This window comes from Sceloporus occidentalis, unplaced genomic scaffold (genome assembly GCF_023333645.1).
Source record: "Sceloporus occidentalis isolate IW3139 unplaced genomic scaffold, rSceOcc1.0.p SCAF_64, whole genome shotgun sequence".
NCBI lineage: Eukaryota > Metazoa > Chordata > Lepidosauria > Squamata > Phrynosomatidae > Sceloporus > Sceloporus occidentalis.
Genome location: NW_028317044.1, coordinates 5729170 through 5748293, shown reverse-complemented (window position 1 = coordinate 5748293; position 19124 = coordinate 5729170). Strand labels below are relative to the sequence as shown.

General features: G+C 44.3%; 1 long non-coding RNA gene across 1 annotated transcript; it reads left to right on the top strand.

The window, feature by feature from the left end:
* The first annotated feature begins 611 nt into the window (after positions 1-611).
* On the top strand, positions 612-5129 carry LOC149287160 (uncharacterized). The gene is made up of 3 exons (XR_016277545.1): positions 612-825; positions 3995-4154; positions 4995-5129. It is a non-coding gene; the product is annotated as an uncharacterized LOC149287160 (long non-coding RNA).
* The last annotated feature ends 13995 nt before the right edge of the window (positions 5130-19124 follow it).

Here is a 19124-nt window from a genome sequence, read left to right as displayed (position 1 = left end):
GGAAGAGAGGGAGGGAGGAAGGAAGGAAGGGAGGGAGAAGGAAGGAAGGAAGGGAGGGAGGGAGGGAGAAGGAAGGAAGGAAGGGAGGGAGAAGGGAGGAAGGGAGGAAGGGAGGAAGGAAGGAAGGAAGGAAGGAAGGGAGGGAGGGAGAAGGAAGGAAGGAAGGAAGGGAGGGAGGGAGGGAGGGAGGGAGGGAGGGAGAAGGAAGGAAGGGAGGGAGAAGGGAGGAAGGAAGGAAGGAAGGAAGGGAGAAGGAAGGGAGGGAGGGAGGGAGGGAGGGAGGGAGGGAGGGAGGGAGGGAGGGAGGGAGAAGGGAGGAAGGAAGGAAGGAAGGAAGGAAGGAAGGAAGGAAGGGAGGGAGGGAGGGAGGGAGGGAGGAAGGAAGGAAGGAAGGGGCCTGTGGGGGTCTGAGGAAGGCTAGGCAGGGACTCAGGGTCAGTGGGGAGGCTGGGCTTTGGGGGATGGGAGAGAGAGGTGGGAAAGAGACCCTCCCTTTTTGCCCTAGCTGGGGAGGGTCGCACTGGTCCTTGCCTCCCTCTTTGGGAAAGGAGACCCCCTCAGCCCCCTGGACTCACTCCTGCCACTCATTCCTAGAATGGCTGGGACTCAGAGGGGTTCCTAGGCATTGCCACCTTCTGCTCTCCATGGCCATTGGCACTGACCTTTCCCCATTGCCTTTCCTCCCTCAGCCCTGTGGACCTCCTCCTCCTTCGCACTCAGAGCAACCCTTCTCTACGGTTGAGGAGACAGCCTCTGACCCAGGGAAGCTCCGGCAATAAAGGACTGCAGGAGAGGGCTGCAGGAATCAGGGTCTTTGCAGTGAAGGTAGGCCTTTATTCCTGGAGCTGAAAGAGGACCTTTGTTTAAATGTTTCAGTCCAGGATTGTGTGGAAGGGTTGCAGTTGAGAGAGTGAGCCATGCTTTGCAGGTATAAAGCCCCAAATTCAGTCTCTGGCAGCATTGTCCTCCCAGAAGGTGGAAGTTGGATTTCCAGACCCCAGACGCACAGTGCGCCAGTGAGTCCTTTGTGTGGGGACTGTGTGTGTACATGTTGTTTACTAGAGCTTTGTGAGATATTTGTTTCACTGGGTTTATAAAATGAATTTCCATAGGTCTTCACATCCCCAAAATTAGCATAGTCCAGGATGCAATCTTCCCTCATAAACCTATACAGAAGAAGCATAAATTAGATATCTAAAACAAAGGAGTTTTGAACCAGCAAACAAGCCAGGAAGATGGCTTGTCAATAAAATAAGAAAGTTGAAACAACGAAACACGATTACGGAAATAAACAAAGATTCGACATTAACATCTGGCCAAAATAAAATTAAGAAGGTCTTCCAAAAATTCTATGCTAAATTATATAAAGGATCTCAAACGTCTAGAGCCAAAATAGAGGAGTTTTTGGGAAAAGTTAACTTAAAGCCAGTTTCAGACCAACAAAGAACTATATTAAATGGACCGATGACAACAGCAGAAATCATGGAAGTAATAAGAAAAAGGGAAAAAAGGGAAAACACCAGGAATGATGGCTTCATCGCCAGTTATCATAAAGTATTTGAGGATCGACTGTTAACCCCACTCAAATTAACGATAAATGCCATCAAAGGAAACCATTATCCTGAAACATGGAAACAAGCTAATATAACTTTGCGGTTAAAAGAAGATATAGATGCAACTGAGGTAAAGAGCTATAGGCTAATTTCCTTATTAAATATGGATTATAAATTATTTTCTATGATAGACTCAAAAAGGTTCTTAAAGACTGGATTCACAAGGACTAATCGGGATTTCTCCCCCACAGACAACTCAGTGATAACATACGAAACGTCTTAAATATAATTGAATATTTAGAAAGGCACAATGGAAAAAAATTTGCACTTTGTCGATTTAGAAAAGGCCTTCGATAACATAGGATGGGATATGTCATTTGCGACACTTGAAATAATCGAAATAGTAGCTTCTTATTTAAGATAGGGGCAATGTATAAAGATCAAAGAGCCAAACTGTTAACTATAAAAAGAAACAGAAGAATTTCAGATTTCTAAAGGTACACGGCAAGCTTTCCCACTATCACCCCTTTTGTTCATTCTGATCCTTGAAGCGTAAATAATAGGATAAGATTAGAAAATAAGATCAATAGAATAAAAATTAACATACATTGAGTTTAAAATGAGAGTCTTTGCAGACAACATTTTGTATTCCCTGGAGAACCCAGAAAAGAGCATAAGGGAATTGATGGATGTAATAGTGGAATTGGAATATGTTTCGGGACTAAAAGTAAACAGAGACAAAACAACAACAAAAAATATGGAAGAAAGGAAGAACAAATCCTGGAAGAAATTATTGGATTTAAAGTGGGAAAGAAAGTTAAATATCTAGGAATAAATTTCACCAATAAAAACGCAGATCAGTTTCACAATAACTATGAGACAGTAAGGAAGGAAATCAGAAAAGACCTAGAAAAATGGGGGAAATTACACTTATCTCTATTAGGAAAAATATCTCTGATCCAAATGAGTTTCCTTCCTGAAATACTGCTTCTGCTTCAAGCGATACCCATCATCCAGAATGAAAAACCATTGACTCTATGGCAAAAGGAATAAAAAAAGAGCCAGGATAAAAACAAAACTACTTTGTGATGACAAAAGTAGAGGAGGGTTGGGTTTACCAAAAAGAAAACTTTATGATGCTGCTTGTTGTTTAGTTTGGATTAGAGAATGGTTTATGTTAGAGAATGAACAATTGTTATGTCTGGAGGGTGAACATTTAAGATTTGGGTGGAATGGATCCCGAATTTACGGCAAAGAGAAAGTTCATAAAGAAAGCACAAATCATTTCGTAAGAAAAGCTCTGTTGAAGATCTGGGGGGAAAAGAAGTGTAGAATATGTCCAAAAATACCTTCATGGTGTTCGTCACATGAGGCACTTTTTGGGAGGAACAGTATCCAGAAAACTCAATGGTTAAGATAGAAAGATGTACTGAAAGAATCGCAAGGAAAACTAGAGATCAAACTTAAAGAATCTGGTCTAGATTTTTCAATGGTGTCTTTATCGTCAAATGAGGGAGAGGTTTAAAATAGATGTGAAATGAGAAGGAATACAAAATGAAAAGTGGGAATTGTGGAAGCCATGCTCCATGTTCATTCCGTGCCTCATGAGAGTGTTGGGTGCGAGGCATTGGAGAAGCATGCAGCTGTGTTTCTCTAGCCAGAAGCAAAAGGAAGGCATTCTCCTCTGAGGGCCACTGGGGAGGTCAGGAGGTTTCAGCAGATGATGCGCTCATGTCACATCTAGCGACAGGGACATAGCCAGGGTCCTCTCCAATTCCCATTCCCTGACCCCCCTCCACTCTCACAAGGCATGGAGTGTCAGGACCATGGTGAACAGGTCTGAGGAAATGACAGGCATGTGGCCACTAGGTGGAGTTGTTGTGGAAGTCATTGACAGCTCTAGTGGCAGCATTTAAACAGTGCATCATTGGAATGTTGATGCAACTGTCAACTGTCATTCTCAACTGTCACTGAGGAAGAGTCAGACAGTGTGAGCCTCAGAGTGGGTTGTTACTGGTGTGGATGGTGGATGGTGTCGATGTATATAGTGTTGTACACAGTGGAACTTCTTATATGAATAAAAGCCTGATCTGAGAGAAGATTACAGTGTCTCTGCTCATTGAGAAAGCGACAGGTGTTTCTTCAGCTCACAAGCTACTGACTACAGTCAAGGTGGAGAATCTGGTGCCATACGTTAACGTGTTGCCTCACGTGCTGCGCAACACAGCAATGTCAAAAGCGTTTAACATGGAGTATCTGTTGTGTAGGGGAGCTGCAGTGAATCTATGCTAGGTCCAGAGGGCTTTGTTTGGTGAAGAGGGAGGAAGGGGATACCCACCTCTGCATTGGCCCAAAGGCATATGTCACCTGCGTATCTCACTAGCAGCATGCTGTTCTCTGTGTCTTGACAAATCAAGCCTAACCCTAGTCTCTTTTCTCAGGAACTTCATCTCAGTCTCCTTCTACACAGCCTTGGGCCATATTTTGCTGAAAGAGACACAGGTGCAGGGCCACCAGGACAACCTAATGGCCAACACAGAGGCCAAGCAGAGGGAGTTGGGCTCCAAGAGAAAGAGGCTGTCGAAGTACAACAACTCTTTGGTGAGTTGACATCCTGACTATTAGTTTCATTTGTTTCACTGCTGGGGCTGTTCATGAAAGCGAGCGGAGAACATATTGTTCCAATTTGGCAGAGAAAGTCCTGGTTAATCCTCTGTCACCCCACTTTTTCAGGGGCTTTCAAAAATGTCCCGGTTTCTCTCTCCTCCTCCCACTTTGCCCCTTCTCCTCAGCTGCCTTGGGTTGCTGCAAAGGAACTTCCAAGGAATTTGCACCCCATCAACTCAAAAATGGGGACAGCAGAGGAGATAAGTTGCCAGGGTCTTCCCTTGCCAGGAGGCTGAAGCAAAAGCAAACTGCTGTGCCCTTCCTAGCTTGTGTGATCTTCCTCCTAAACAACCTTGGCCATCCTCACCACCTTCTGGTGTTGCTTGTCCACATGTGCCTTGCTTTTCCTGTCTGTGAAATGTTGGGGATATGGGAGACCATCTCTGGATCTAAATTGGGGGTGGCCCAGTGGCCTTCAAGTCCAGAATGCTCCCCAGAACTGTTTTTTAAAATGACATTTGCCTCTGAAATGTGGCAAGAAATGGCTAAATGCACCATAATTCTTTTGTGGCTACATGTACTCTATGTGTTGGGATAGTCAGTATCCTAATCCACCCTCAATATCCCAGCCATGGCCTAAATTATATTGTTTATTACATTGCATATAATATTGAAAGGATTCAAGACAAACTGATCTGAAAGGCAGTAGCTTTTTGCTTGCTAACAGAATTTAAAGTTTATTTCTGAAGTGATGAAATAACATTTGGGAAACACCATGTGCTTTCCTCCCCTTTTCTTTGTCACTCTCTGGATGAGGGCTATTTTCTATTTCAGGTGACCTTTGCCGATGTGGCAGTATATTTCTCCAAGGATGAATGGAATCTGTTGACGGCGAAACAGAAACTTTTGTACAATTCTGTAATGATGGACAATTATGAAAATGTGGCTTCTGTAGGTAAGGAACCTGAATCCATGGCTCTTTCTATAAAGACTGAGGGCCCTTTCATTATTATCATGTTGCTATGGTTCCACTAGAATTATAGACTCATAGAGTTGGAATAGACCACAAGGGCCATCCAGTTCAACCCCCTTCTGCCATGCAGGAATACACATTCAAATCACCCCCAAGAGATGGCCATCCAGCCTCTCTTTAAACACCTCCAAAGAAGAGCACTCCACCAAACTCTAAGGGAGTATATTCCACTGTCAAAGTGCTCTTACTGTCACAAAGTTCCTCCTAAGGTTTAGGTGGAACCTCTTTCCCTGTGTCTTGCATCCATTGCGGTGTCTCCTTTTCTCGGTGTCAGCAAAAAGCAAGCCTGCTCCTTGCGCAACAGGACACCCTTTCAAATGTTTAAACATGGAGATCATATCCACTCTTTATCTTCTTTTCTCCAGGCTATACATAACCAGCTCTCTAAGCTGCTCCTCATAGAGCTTGATGGTTTCCAGACCCTTCACCACTTTGGTTGCACTCCTTTGGACATGCTCCAATTTGTCAACATCCTTTTCGAATTGTGGGGCCCAGAACTGGACACAGGATTATTCCAAATGAGCCTTGACCAAAGCAGAATAGAGTGGCACTATTACTTCTCTTGATCTAGAAACTATTCTTGTATTGATGCAGCCTAGAATCACATTGGCCTTTGTAGCTGCCTCATCACACTGTTGGCCCATGTTCAACTTGCGGTCTACTAGGAGTCCTAGATCCCTTTCAAGCCTAGATTAATTGTGATAGCAACATCCTGTAGAATATTTGAATCTGTAGTTCAGTGAGGCACTATTTCTCTCCAGGTTCTAAGGATTCTAATAACCCCATCCTAAACTGCCAATTCTAGGTTTTTATGGGAAGAAGCCATGGAGATTAATGCTTTTCTCACGCAAATGGTACTCAGCACATCCCTGAGCATGTTTCCTACCTCTTTTGGCCCCTCTTCCATCCTTTTAAGGCTCTGGGGAGTCTTCTTAGGGGAAAGCCCCCCTTGGGCCTGCAATGGCTCAGAGAGGGACCAACAGTGGCAAATTGTCCTCTACATCCGCAAAAGGATGTTTTGGGATGTTGAGGGGCAAAATATTATTTCATCTCCCCCCCCCCCCCCCCGGCAATACAATGTGGGGTTGCCCCTGAGATCTCCTCCAAACCCCATCAGTAGTCCATACCTGCCTTATAGATGTTTTGAGGCTGTTTTAAGGCTGCTCCCTGGCATTTCACCCTCACCAAAATTGGAGTCCAGGTCCCAGCCCCCTTGCTCTGCCTTTGCCAATGAATTATTTGTATATTGATTATCCTGCCTTTCTCAACAAATGGGCCTAAAAGGGATGTCATACTGAGGAGGGAGCTGACTTGTTTTCAGCTGCTCCAGAGACTAGGACCCAGAGCAGTGGATGCAAGCTACAGGAAAAGAGATTCCACCTCAACATTTGAGAGAACCTCTTGAGAGTAAGGGCTGTTCGACAGTGGAACACACTCCTTCCTCGGAGTGTAGTGGAGCCTCCTTCCTTGGAGGTCTTTAAACAGAGGCTGGATGGTCTGGGATGCTTCGATTGAGAGTTCCTGCATGGCAGGTGGTTGGACTGGATGGCCCTTGCGGTTTCTTCCAGCTCTATGACTCTATGATCCCTTTTATGCATCACACTCTGTGGGTTTGTGTCTGTAACAGAGAGACGGAGGGAAAGTGAAAAATAGAAAGGCAGGGAAGAGAGGCTGAAAATGAGATGCTGAAGCAGTGCAGATGGGCAAGAGGGAAGGTTGGAGAGCGGAGGGAGAAAGGGAAGGGGATCTGGCAGATGGGAGACAGGAGGGGAAGGCTGGAGCAAAGCCAGGATCTCCTAGCTCTGTGCGGAGAGGAAGGGACCTCTGGGAAGGGCCAGGAGAGGGGCCTTGGGGATTGGGAGGCAGCCACCAACCTGACAGATTTTAAGAACCGAACCTGTGAGAAGCAGCTCAGGTCCTTGTTTTCAAACATATTAAGGGGTTCCATTTAGAAATTATGAGCAATGTCTATGAAGAGAAGAAAGGGCAACACAAAAATGCCTTTTTGTCTAATGTTTCTTTTCCAACCTGAGCTTGCTTAGCTCCATGGGTGATTCCAGAGGCCCTTTGTTACCCGAAATGCTGGAGTCTGGGTTGGACACTCCCAAGTGCTATGCTTTCAGGGGAATTTCATACTTAGCTCAAAGGAGAGATTGGGGCAACAGTGGCCTCGGGACTCATCCCATTCCTGATCTCCCCACCCCCCCGGTGTTAGGGGGATCCCATCTATTCTCGAGCCCTATATAAATGAATGGGGCTCTTCACAGGCGCCATTAACCCTTATGGGGCATGCCGCCCCTTTTCCCAGTGTTGCTTTTAGTGTATGCTGAAATCCACGTAAGGCATGCCTGCGTATGACACAGGTGCACTGTACACGCATGCACACACATATAGGTGTTCACACAAACAAACAAGAACCAGGTAACAAAGGTGGGAGTGGTGAATAGATGTTAGGCTTTGCTAATGGTAATACGTAACCTAGACGGAACTTGATTCCAATTGCTGAGGGTCCACAATGGGGAGAGAAGTCAGTAACTCCCATGGCAAGTGGAGCTGGCGAGTGTAGTGAGGCGTTTAGCAATGTAAACCAACAGAGTGTCTGTCTGCAACTGGACTGCAATATTTATACTGAAATGGTTGCTAGTGGGCAGAACCCGAGTTTTCTATAAGGTTTAAATCGTTTTAGAAAGTTTCCTGGGTGGGGAAAATATGGTCCAAAATCAAATTGAATGCAATGGGTGCTTGGTGCAAATACCTCAGACATAAGGGATTACCACACCGATCCTCAGGTCCTTGTTGCTCTGAATTCCAGTCCCGTTCACAAGCCAATGTACAGCGCAATGTGAGCATGATGCTCCCAGATGCAGCTCAACAATAACATAGCACAGTATGGAAACAACGTTCCAGATACAGGTATTGGCAATGCACTGGCCACATTTCACACTTAAAAATAAGTCACAGACACAGTTGATTTCATCCGAATCTTTGGAGGTTCTCTATCTTGAGTTGCAATATAATCTTTTTTTTGGAATTTGAATCTTTATTCCTTTTAATACATTAATACTTGTACAAGTGAAACAAATGAAACAAAATTTGTTACATTTCTATACAATAAACCAATTATGTAGCCAATCTGATATTCCTGTCTTTATTACTTCCTGTCTTCCTGATTTTAATGCTACTGTTTCGAAAAATAACTGCAATCTTGTTAATAAGAATATGCAACCTCTAAAACCCTTGCATCTGAAATAAAATCCCTCTGAAGTTTACCAATATCTTATGTGGAATTAAATGAAAAAAAAAAAAAGAAACAGAGAAGATCTAAATTACTTTCTCCCTAGATTGCATAGAAATCCCGTATTCTCCATATGTTTTACAAATCCATAAAACCTTGTGTTATTTAAAGTTATTTTCTTTTCCTGGTTTCCAGTTTCCTTACTTTCTATATATAATCTTATATATATATATCTATATATATACATATACATACACACATATACATATATATATTCACCTACATTCATACAGACCTGCATATATATATATATACACGCACATACACATATGCATATTTTGAGTTTCCTTGTATAATTAACTATCTTTTCCCACCAGGTTATCTTCAAGACCCCATCTATTTTTCAGAAACAACATTAGCTGTCCCCATTCTTTTTCCAAGTTTTCCTTCCTCTTACCCTCTAGCTTACAGGATAGTAAATCCATTTGTCTAATCTCATACAGTTTACATAACCATTCTTCAATTTGTAATTTATGACTCTCTTTCCAATGCTTAGCTATGATCAGTCTAGCCATGGTAATCATATACAACATGGTTTTCCATATTCTTTTTTCTTCTTCCGGGTTCAAAAAGGAAGTCATATTCAGTAGATAGATCTCCGGTCTTTTTTTAAATTTTACTCCAATAACCTGTTGTATAATCTCGTGCACGCCATTCCAAAATAGTCTCACCTTTTCACATTTCCACCACATGTGGATCAGTGTTCCCTTTTGATTTTTACAATTCCAACATTCATCATTTTTAAGTTTTAACATCTTTTTCAGCCTAGCCGGTGTATAATACCATCTGGTATTAATCTTTATCAGATTTTCTTTCAAATCCAAGCATCTGGTAAAGGCATTTGTTCTTTTCCATGAATTTACCCACGCTTCTAGTGGGATTTCCCTTCCCAAATCTTTAGCCCAATCGATCATAAATTGCTTCACTGGTTCCTTCTCTAATTCTCTCTCCCTTAATAGATTATAATACTTTGTAATTTTCTTATCCTCGCTTTCCAACAATAATTTATCTATTTCCATCATATTTGTCTCTATTCCGACTGTTTTTACATCCTCTTTAAATCTTCTGGATATCTGTAAATAACTATACCAATTTAGATCTATACCTTCTTTAAACAATTCTTCTCTTGTTTTGATACAAATCTCCTGTCTATTTTCTTTCTTTATTAAATCTGAGTATCTTATCCAACTTTCCTGTTTATCCCATCTGTTTGCAAACGCCTCCTGAGTTGAAACCCAGCCCGGTATTTTGAAATAAAATTTTTGTTTTATTTTACTCCATGTTTCGATTAAAGCCCTCCGTATCGGATTATTATAAAAATCCTGGTGTATTTTTTCTTTCTTATACCACATATAACCGTGCCAACCGAACCGCAAGTTGGCACCTTCCAAATTTAGAGTTTTTTTTATCCCTTAATCTAACCCAATCCTCCAACCATGTCATATTGCATGCTTGTCTATATAGCTTAATGTCCGGCATTTCACAGCCTCCATTTTCTTTTTTCTCCTTTATATAGGTCCATTTAATTCTTGCTTTCCCCCCTTTCCAGATAAATTTTTTAAATTCCTTGTTCCACTGTTCTATTATATCATTGTTGACTATAATTGGTAGATTTGAAAATAGAAATAAAAGTTTAGGCAAAACGGACATCTTTATAACATTTATCCTACCCAGTATGGATAGATTTAACTTAGACCATCTTCCCAGATCTTTTTTTATATTGTTCCAAGTAATTTTATAATTGTTATCAAATAAGTTCATGTTATTGTTTGAGATATTTATTCCCAAATATTTTACTTTACACTGTATCTCACACCCTGTTTTCCCTTTCAGTAATTCTTTTTCCGCACCATTCATATTCTTGGTTATTATTATCGATTTCCCTTTATTTATTTTAAATCCGGAGAGCTTTCCAAATAAGTTTAGTTCTGCCATCAAAGTTTCAATACCTTCCATTGGATTTTCCAAAATTAAAACTAGATCATCTGCATAAGCTTGGACTTTAAGCTCTTCCCCTTTTATTCTTATTCCTTTAATTTTTGGATTCTGTCTTATATTATTTAGTAAATATTCCAAAATTATTATAAACAGTAATGGGGATAGGGGACACCCCTGCCTAGTACCTCTTTTTATACCGAATTCCCTTGTCCGTTCCCCATTAACTATCAACTGCCCCGTTTGGTTTTTATATATTTCTTCCACATTTCTAACAAATTTATCCCCCATATCCATTGCTTTAAACAAATCGAACATAAACTTCCAGCTAACGCTGTCAAATGCCTTTTCCGCATCCACAAATAACAACGCCGCCTTTTTATCATTATGGGTATTGTAGTAGTCTATAATATTTATTATATTTCTTACGTTATTTTTAATTTTTCTTCCTGGTAGAAAACCATTTTGATCTTTCTTAATTATTTCATCCAGGATACCTTTAAGTCTATTTGCCATGATGGCTGCAAAGATTTTATAATCATTATTCATTAATGAAATTGGTCGATAATTATTTAATAACATCTCGTCCTTTCCTTCCTTTGGAATTAAAGATATCAATGTCCTCCCCCAGGAGTCAGGCTTTCCCTCCTCTGAGACCCGATTAAACACCTCTTTCATTGGCGCCCGCAATTCTGATTCAAAGACTTTATAGTATTTCGCTGTTAAGCCATCCACTCCCGGGGCTTTCGCATTTCTGAGTTTTGCTATAGCTCCCTTAATCTCTTCTGCAGATATTTCTTCATTAAGTTTCCTTTTATGTTCCAGACTTAGTTTCAATTCATTACGATTTAGCAATTTCATCATTTGTTCTCCTTCAATTTGGTTTCCTTTTTCCTCAAATAAATTTTGGAAATATGCCACAAACGAATTTCTTATTTTATTAACTTCCGTTATAATGTTCTCATTTTGTTTAATTTTTGTTATGATCTTTTTTCCTTTTTCTTTCCTTAGTCTAATGGCCATCCATTTACTAATTTTGTTTGCGTTCTCAAAATAATCCTGTTTTAATCTTTCAAGGTTCCTAGCCACCTCTCGCATTACCCTTGCTTCTAATTGCCCCTTTAATAATCTTATTTCATTTTCCAGTTTTTTGCTTCCCTTTACTTGTTGCTCTTGTTCCTTTCTCCTAAGTTCCGATCTAATCCACTCTTCTCTTTGTCTTTCTTCCCTTCTAATTTGCGCTGTTCTTTGTATAAATAAACCTCTTATATATGCTTTACTAGCATCCCATACTACCTTCAGTTTGGTTCCTTTTCCAGAGTTTTCTTCAAAAAAAAGGGCTATTTCCTTTCTGATCTTATTAACGAAATCCTCATCCTCTAATATCTCCTCATTCATTCTCCATCCTTTATTCAAATTTCTACAAATATTTAACTCTAGCTCAATCATATTATGGTCAGAGAACACTCTTGGCCATATTTCCATGTTCTTACCCTTGTTTATTATTTGTTTAGAAAGCATTATTAAGTCTATTCTAGAATGGGACTTATGCCCTTCCAAGTAGAAGGTATAGCCTTCCCTTTCCCCATTTTTATGAGTCCACATATCTATTAAATCAAATTCATCTATTAAATTGAAAAAACTTACAGGGAGTTTCCCTTGAAAACTTTGCACTTTTTTCTTTTGAGCTTTTCTATCTTTAGCCGGGTTCAATACCCCATTAAAATCTCCCATCAATATTAAATTATCATTATCAAATTCTCTTAAATTCTCATTCAATTTTTTGTAGAATTCCTCTTTCCTTTCCAATGGTCCATATACATTGCAAATCAAATATTTAACATTTTCCATTATGATTTCTACACAAACCCATCTGCCATCATTATCCTTCCCAATCAATTTCGCCTCGTATTTATTGCTAACAAAAATAGCAACACCTCTCTTCCTCTTATTTATTGTTGCACAAAAAAGATTTCCAATTTTGTTATTGTAGCCAAGGGTCCGTAGGGGAATTTTATTATGTTGTTATTAGTCCAAATATTGCAAGAGGGGGCTGGCTACAAGAGCCCACCAAGATCGTCTCCCGATGTGTATACGGAGAAGACCAGGGGATCCCAATAAATAAAGCTGAGACGGATATTAATAACTAGATGTCTAATTTATTGAAATAGGGGAAAAACACATGCGTTGCGCATACACTCACACAAACACTCAGAACTCAGGAAAATCAGGGTTGGAAAATAGGAACAGATTTCAGGCGTTACTAAGGGTGATGCTTACCAGAATGTAGATTCCCTCCGGGGAGCGAATGGAGTGGTGGTGGACAGTGAGACAGTCTGCTCCGCAACCTGGGTTTGAGCAGAGATGCCGGCTACCAAAACAGAGGTCTGACTGACGTGGAGTAAGTAGACCTTGCAAATGGCGCGCTGAGCAGCAAAAGTGGGGACTTTTTATAGGCCAAATCTGGCCTGAGGGCAGAGAGTTTTGGTGATTGAAACAAAGGTGTTTAATTGCTTTCTTTCACCTGGGTGTCTGGATCTGATAATATCACTGACTTAAGTTGTTCGGACAACAGACTTGAGGAGGGGGTGATAGCTTCAGGAAAGGCAAACATTTACTCTTCCTGACTCAAGATAATCCCTTCATGCGACTTCCCAGACCTACTGAGATGTAAATGGGGCTTCTCCCCTCAGGGGAGGTGCACATGTCCTCTCGCTTTGCCAGTAATGGAGGACAGGCTTGGAGTCTGGCCAGGGGTCATCCAAGGGTTATCATTGATTCCAAAATTTATATAAACCAGCATGGGTAACATTCTCCCCCCCCTCGGAAATTTCACAGACACTCAGGCGAGTGGATGGGTATTTTCCGAATTACTCTTTGCCATATAAATTTTGGGGTGTGAATGTTGGGGAGGGCATCCTATTAGGGGAAGCATCTTGGTTGTAAGGCCTGTCTCAAGGGGTAGGGACTATTCGGGGCACACACACACACATGTCAATAAGCATATAAAGGCAATAACAAATGAGGAAATATAGCAACAGAAAAGAAAAAGCCTTCAGTAGGCAGAAGGCAATAGACAATCAATATGCACATATATATCTAACGTGAGGAGCAATCAATATACAGTAGAAAAAGCAACAACTGATAGAAATGAGTCCAATGACTGAAAAGAGCAAATGAATGTGACATGAGTCCAAACAGTTGGTGGTTTGTATATGGAATGACAGAGTCCATGTTAGGTTTTGTCCAGCAGGAGCCAGATGGCTCAGTACGGGTATGAGAATGCGGGCATGAGGTATAGCTGTCCTGCAAGAAACAATTTCTTTGCAACCAGTGTTCATCTGGCACAAGGATGAGCCATAGATCCTGTATGTGGGCATTGGTCATGGTGAAGTGGGCTAATGTCCATGAGATGGCAGTTTGAGTCCAGTGGCAGATGGTCCTTTTGGCAGGACCTCTGGCTGTCTAGCCCAAGTTCTTTTGGTTAGACCGCCTCAAGGAGCGGGCGGCGGCGGGCATGTGAGAGCTGTCATCGGGGGCCGGCAGCACTGCGGAGGGCCGTCCGGACCGGGAATGAAGAGCGAGAGCACTGGCCGGGCCTCGGGCGCGCCTCTGGATGACACCACGCGGGGCTGCTGATGTGGGAGTCCTCGTCCGGGAAGGGGACATCCGAGGCTGGAGGGCGGTGTGGCACACCTTGTGCCATGGCATCGGTGGGACAGCAGTTGCGGGGTCTGGTCCTGAAACGCGTAGGGGGCTTACCTTCCCCATGACAGAGGGACTGGGAATCATGCAGGAACGGGTTGAGTCAGGGATTGGTTAGTTTAGGTCACGTGGGCGGAAAAGGGAACGATGATTGGCTGGCCAAGTTTGGGCAATGAAGCCAACGGGACCATGAGAAAGAGGGGTTTAGCATGCTGGGAAAATATGCAAATTAGGTCTTAACTTTGGGCTATCGGTGTCTTTTATAGCTTAATTAGCCATCTGTCGGTTTTGAGAGACCCAGTCCTGGGGAGCCCAAGAATGGAGGAACAGTCTGGGTGGCAGGGTTTAGAAAGAGGGGTTGTGTCACCATGACTAAAAAGATAGCGGGGACTGGTTAGGTCCCGGGCTTTGAGGGCAGTTGGGTTGCCCTTGTCTGGGCTTCCCGTGAAGGGAGGCCTGACATGCTGTTTTAGATCGGCATCCTTGGTGGAGCCGCGGCAGTGGTCCTGCTTTGCTGATTCAGGACCTGTGCTATGCCTAGGCGAGTCCTCTCATGAGACGACCCGCTGGGCGCAGCAAGCTGCCGCGTGCGCTCCAAGGATGCCAGTCCATTTCGGCCTGCACAAAAATAGGGGCGGGGGAACTTCCCCTGCCCCACATACTGGTTAAAAGATAGAAAGAGAAAAAAGAAAACCAAGGAGAAGGACAAAAAAAGGTTCCCCCCCCTAGGTCCCTTAATGGACTCTTCCGTGAAGGGTGGGGGCCTTGTTGAGGAGCATGGGGCGGGGTTGTTAGAATGAATGACATGCAAGAGGGATGGGCCGCAGGCGACTAGCCCCAGGGATTGGTAGCCTGCTGGGTAATATGCAAAATAGCCTCCACTAGCTCTTTTGCCCTTTGCCTGTGATAATTAGCCGAAATTGTCAACAAGCCAAACCGAATTAGTTTCGGGGAGACGAACAGACATACCATAAGGTGTACAAGGGCATAGAGCCCAGTCATTAGGTAGACCTCGCCATTACCTAAAAGGCAGTCATGCAGAGTGAGCCGGACGTGAATTTGTGGTTGTGTTTTAACCTCTGTGTGGGAGTGAGTGATTGTTTGCCTTGGCTGAGCGGGCACACTGTCGCGGCTTCACCAAGGAGAGCAACCACTACCTCCTGCACTAGGGCGGAGGTGGCAATCCTTCCGCCCGCCTGAGACTGTAAAAGACAGATGAATTAGGCATGAAGCCTAGTAGGTGGAGCACATGCTGTGCTTAGAGGGCTGTGGAGGGAGGTCTAGTTCTCTGCGGATGGCCCTGAACTCTGCCATTTGCTTGCGTACCCAGCATATTAGGCTGGTAGAGCCGATTACAGTGATGATTTGGACTATGACTATTATTGTTAGGGGATTGGTGAATAAATTTAAAATCGCCTGGCCGGTGGCGGACCAATCCCAGTCTCCCCACCAGGATTTGGTGGTGGCTTGCTGTATGTCTTGGGTGATTTTTAGAATTTGTTTGGCCCGGAGGTCTACTGTCAATTTGATGCGGTCCTCAGTCTGCTCAATTTGTTTGGCGGCCTCGCTTAAATTGGTAAGCAAGCGCAGCCATTTGGATACTGGCAGTTCATCCTCGAGGTGGAAGCCCCTTAACAGCTTATGATCTACATGATATATGGTCTCGCTGGTGTATTCTCTGACCAGCTCGTGTAGGTAAAACTCCTGGCCGAGGCAGTCCTTTATATGCACACGGCAAAAACAAGGGTTACCTTTGAATCTATCTATGTCTATGTCATATTCTTGGGGGAGGATGGTGATATGTGGGCATGGGGTCCGTAGGCAAAAGCAGTCGTGGGTCATTTGTACCATAACTGACGTCCGGGTGGGGATAATGACATGTTCTTGGACGTCTCGCATGGGGGTTCCTTCTAGACCGCCATAGCAATGCATCCACTGCCTGGTTTTAACACACCCAGCCAAGTCATAAAGGTGGGTGCCATTGGCCCAATGTAATAGCTTGTCCGGAATCATTGTGGTATTGCTCCCAGCAAGGGGTAAGCCCAGGTGGGAGACCGGGTGAACTATTTGAGGATCCCATACCCTCTCGTGATATATGCCAGTTGTCAGGATCATGTCTTGCCATTGGGCTCCTGTGACTGTCATTAAGTCGGCGGGGTATTGAATTGAATCTGGGTACCTAACCTTTAGCAATCCCAGAACTTCGGGGTGAATTAACTTCATCAGAGATGCCTGTATTAATTGCGACGCAAATGCCATGAGGCTGCTTTGTATTTGCGTGCACTGGATGGCTATGGATAAATTGTAAATGCTATTTTGAAGGGACCGCCCGAGGTCAATGATAATTTCCTTTTCTACCCCTACCCACTGGGGCAGGATGTGTCCAATTATGTCTATGCCTTGTGCCACATTGGTTAAGCCTGAGGCGATGGAGACCCCTGCTTCTTTAGTCTTTGAGCCTACTAAGCCAAGTTTGTTTGCCAGTGTTTCTGTGCCTATGGCATTCAGTACTCCTTCTCCTACACCGCGGCCTCCCAGGACGGTGCCAACCACGTCCCGTTTGCCTCTGAACAGTGGGTGTGTTAAGGGCTGCCACCTTTTTTCTAGCTGTTCCCATTGTGCCCAAGCGGCTTTTAGATATGGGCCACAAGAGGGAATGGCTTTAGCTACATTTACTGCTGTGAGATTTAGGGATAAATTGGTGATGATGGGCTGGGTCTCTGAGTAGGCATAGACAGCAACATCTCTCCTGATGACTAGGTTTCCTATATACATCGGGGGTTCTTTGAGGATGGCTGGGGCGTATATGGGGATGTAGGGGCACTCTATATTATGGCACCCAGCACTGCATCTAGTGGGGGTCCGGGTCAGGTTTTGACACAGGAAAAGTCTAGTTTTCCATGTCCATGTAGGACGGCATTGCTTGTCTAGGGAGAGGGTTGTATAGAATGAGGAGGGGACCTTACTGAGTGGAGGGTCAAACCGGTGGCGGTTCCAGAATCCTGCGGAAAGGGGGAGGCGACCTGCGTCGGCCTCTACCCATGTATGCCCCTGTGGACCGAATATAATGACTTCGGACTTTATGGTCCTGACTTCTGTAACATAGATCCTGGTTTTAATCTTAAGGGGGAGTTTTTTGTCATACCAGATGCGGGCTTCGTCCATGGCATCCAGGACTTCGTAAATCCCGGGGTAGGGTGGTGCCCACTGACAATCTGCCTCAATGTTGAATTCCCACGTTGTGTCAAATTGTGTAGGGTAAGTGGTGAGGGCCGTGCCTCCGCCTAGCCATATAAGGATCCCTAGGGTCCAAACATGGCACACCATCTCGTGTCCCTGTAGGGAAACAGAGATGGGTTTTGAGTGACGGGTCCTATACTTTAACCTCCATCGTCACACAGAAAAGTCTCAGATAAGTCAATTGGGGGGAGCTCGGGCCACTCCTGGATAGCTTTCACGGGGGCTGGTCCCCCTTTCCATTCCTTCAGCTGAGAGGAGTGGAAGTATTTGAGTCTGTCTCCTTGTTTGTTTGGGATGCACACCTGATATACTGCTGGCGAGACTCTCTCGGTGATTTTAACGGGCCCAACCCATTTAGCAGACAGGGCGTGTTTATGCTGGGAGAAGTTTCTGTACATGACAAGCTGTCCCGGGTCCCATTGCTGGGGGTTACGCACCCACCCTAGCTTGCGGTCCATGGCTTGCATGTTTTTGCCGAGGTTGAAGGCAACCTGTTTGTGGATGAGGCTCAGGCTCTGTAAGAGAGTTCTGATCCATTCGTGGTTCAGTAGAACCGGTTCTAGTTCTGCTGGCAGGGTGGTGTTTATCCAGAAGGACTCAGGCATGACCATTTTCCTCCCGGTCATGACCTGATGCGGTGTGAAGCCGTGGGATGCCACCGTGCCTCGGAAGGCCATGAGAATTATGGGGAGTTTGGCATCCCAATCTTTCCCAGAGGCCTTCACCACTTTGCGTAGTGCCTCTTTTAGGGTCCTATTAGTGCGTTCGACCCCCCCTGAGCTTTGTGGGTGGTACGGGATATGGAACTTCTGCCGGATGCCTAAGGCTCGGCAGAGCTTCTTCATGATCTCCCCTGTGAAGTGGGGCCCGCAGTCGTGGTCTAGTTCGCGCACCATCCCAAACCGTGATAGGACTTGAGTGAAAAGGATTTTGGCCGTGGTTGCAGCAGTGTTATCCTTAGTGGGGAAGGCTTCTACCCATTTACTGAAGGGGTCAATTATGGTGAGGCAATATTTGTTGTGCCTGGCGGTGGTGGGCAGAGGGCCAATAAAGTCTATTTGGAGCCGGGTCCAAGGGCCATTAATGCGCTGGTGTCTCATAGTGGTCTTGGGCCCACTAGGGTCCGCATTAACCATGGCGCAAGACAGACAGTTGTCCACCCATTGATCTACCTCTTCTCTCATTTTAGGCCACCATCCTGCCTCCCTTACACGTTCGTAGGTGCCTTGTTTGCCTCTGTGCCCGATCTCATGTACAAATTGTATGAGATCCCCTCTGAGGTCTAGGGGCACAATCCAATGGTAGGTCCCTTCGCTATCTACTGCCCACCACACTCTTTCCTTTTCCTCTATCTTGTATCGGCCCGTGGGGTCCTTGCCTATGCAGCTCAGTTCCCTTATTTCTCGGTCTCCCTTCTGGAGTTCTGCCAGGTCAAGGGTAGGGGGCATTAGGGGGTTTTTCGGCTTGACGTTAATGGGATGCAGTGGGGTAGCCGTCTCTGGCAGCCGGGCTGCCTCCTTAGCTAAGGAGTCGGCTTGGTTATTCCATTTGGCCACCTCTTGTGTCCCCTTCTGATGTCCCTTTATGAAGGAAACTTGGGTGTCTGCGGTGCGATCCAGGATTAGGTCTGCTACCTGTTTCCAGATCTCTGTGTGAGCTACAGGTTTGTCGTCATTGGTCTTCCATTCCCTATTTATCCATACTGGAAGCCAATCCGTAGCGGCGCTCACAGACCACTGAGAGTCTGTGTAAATGG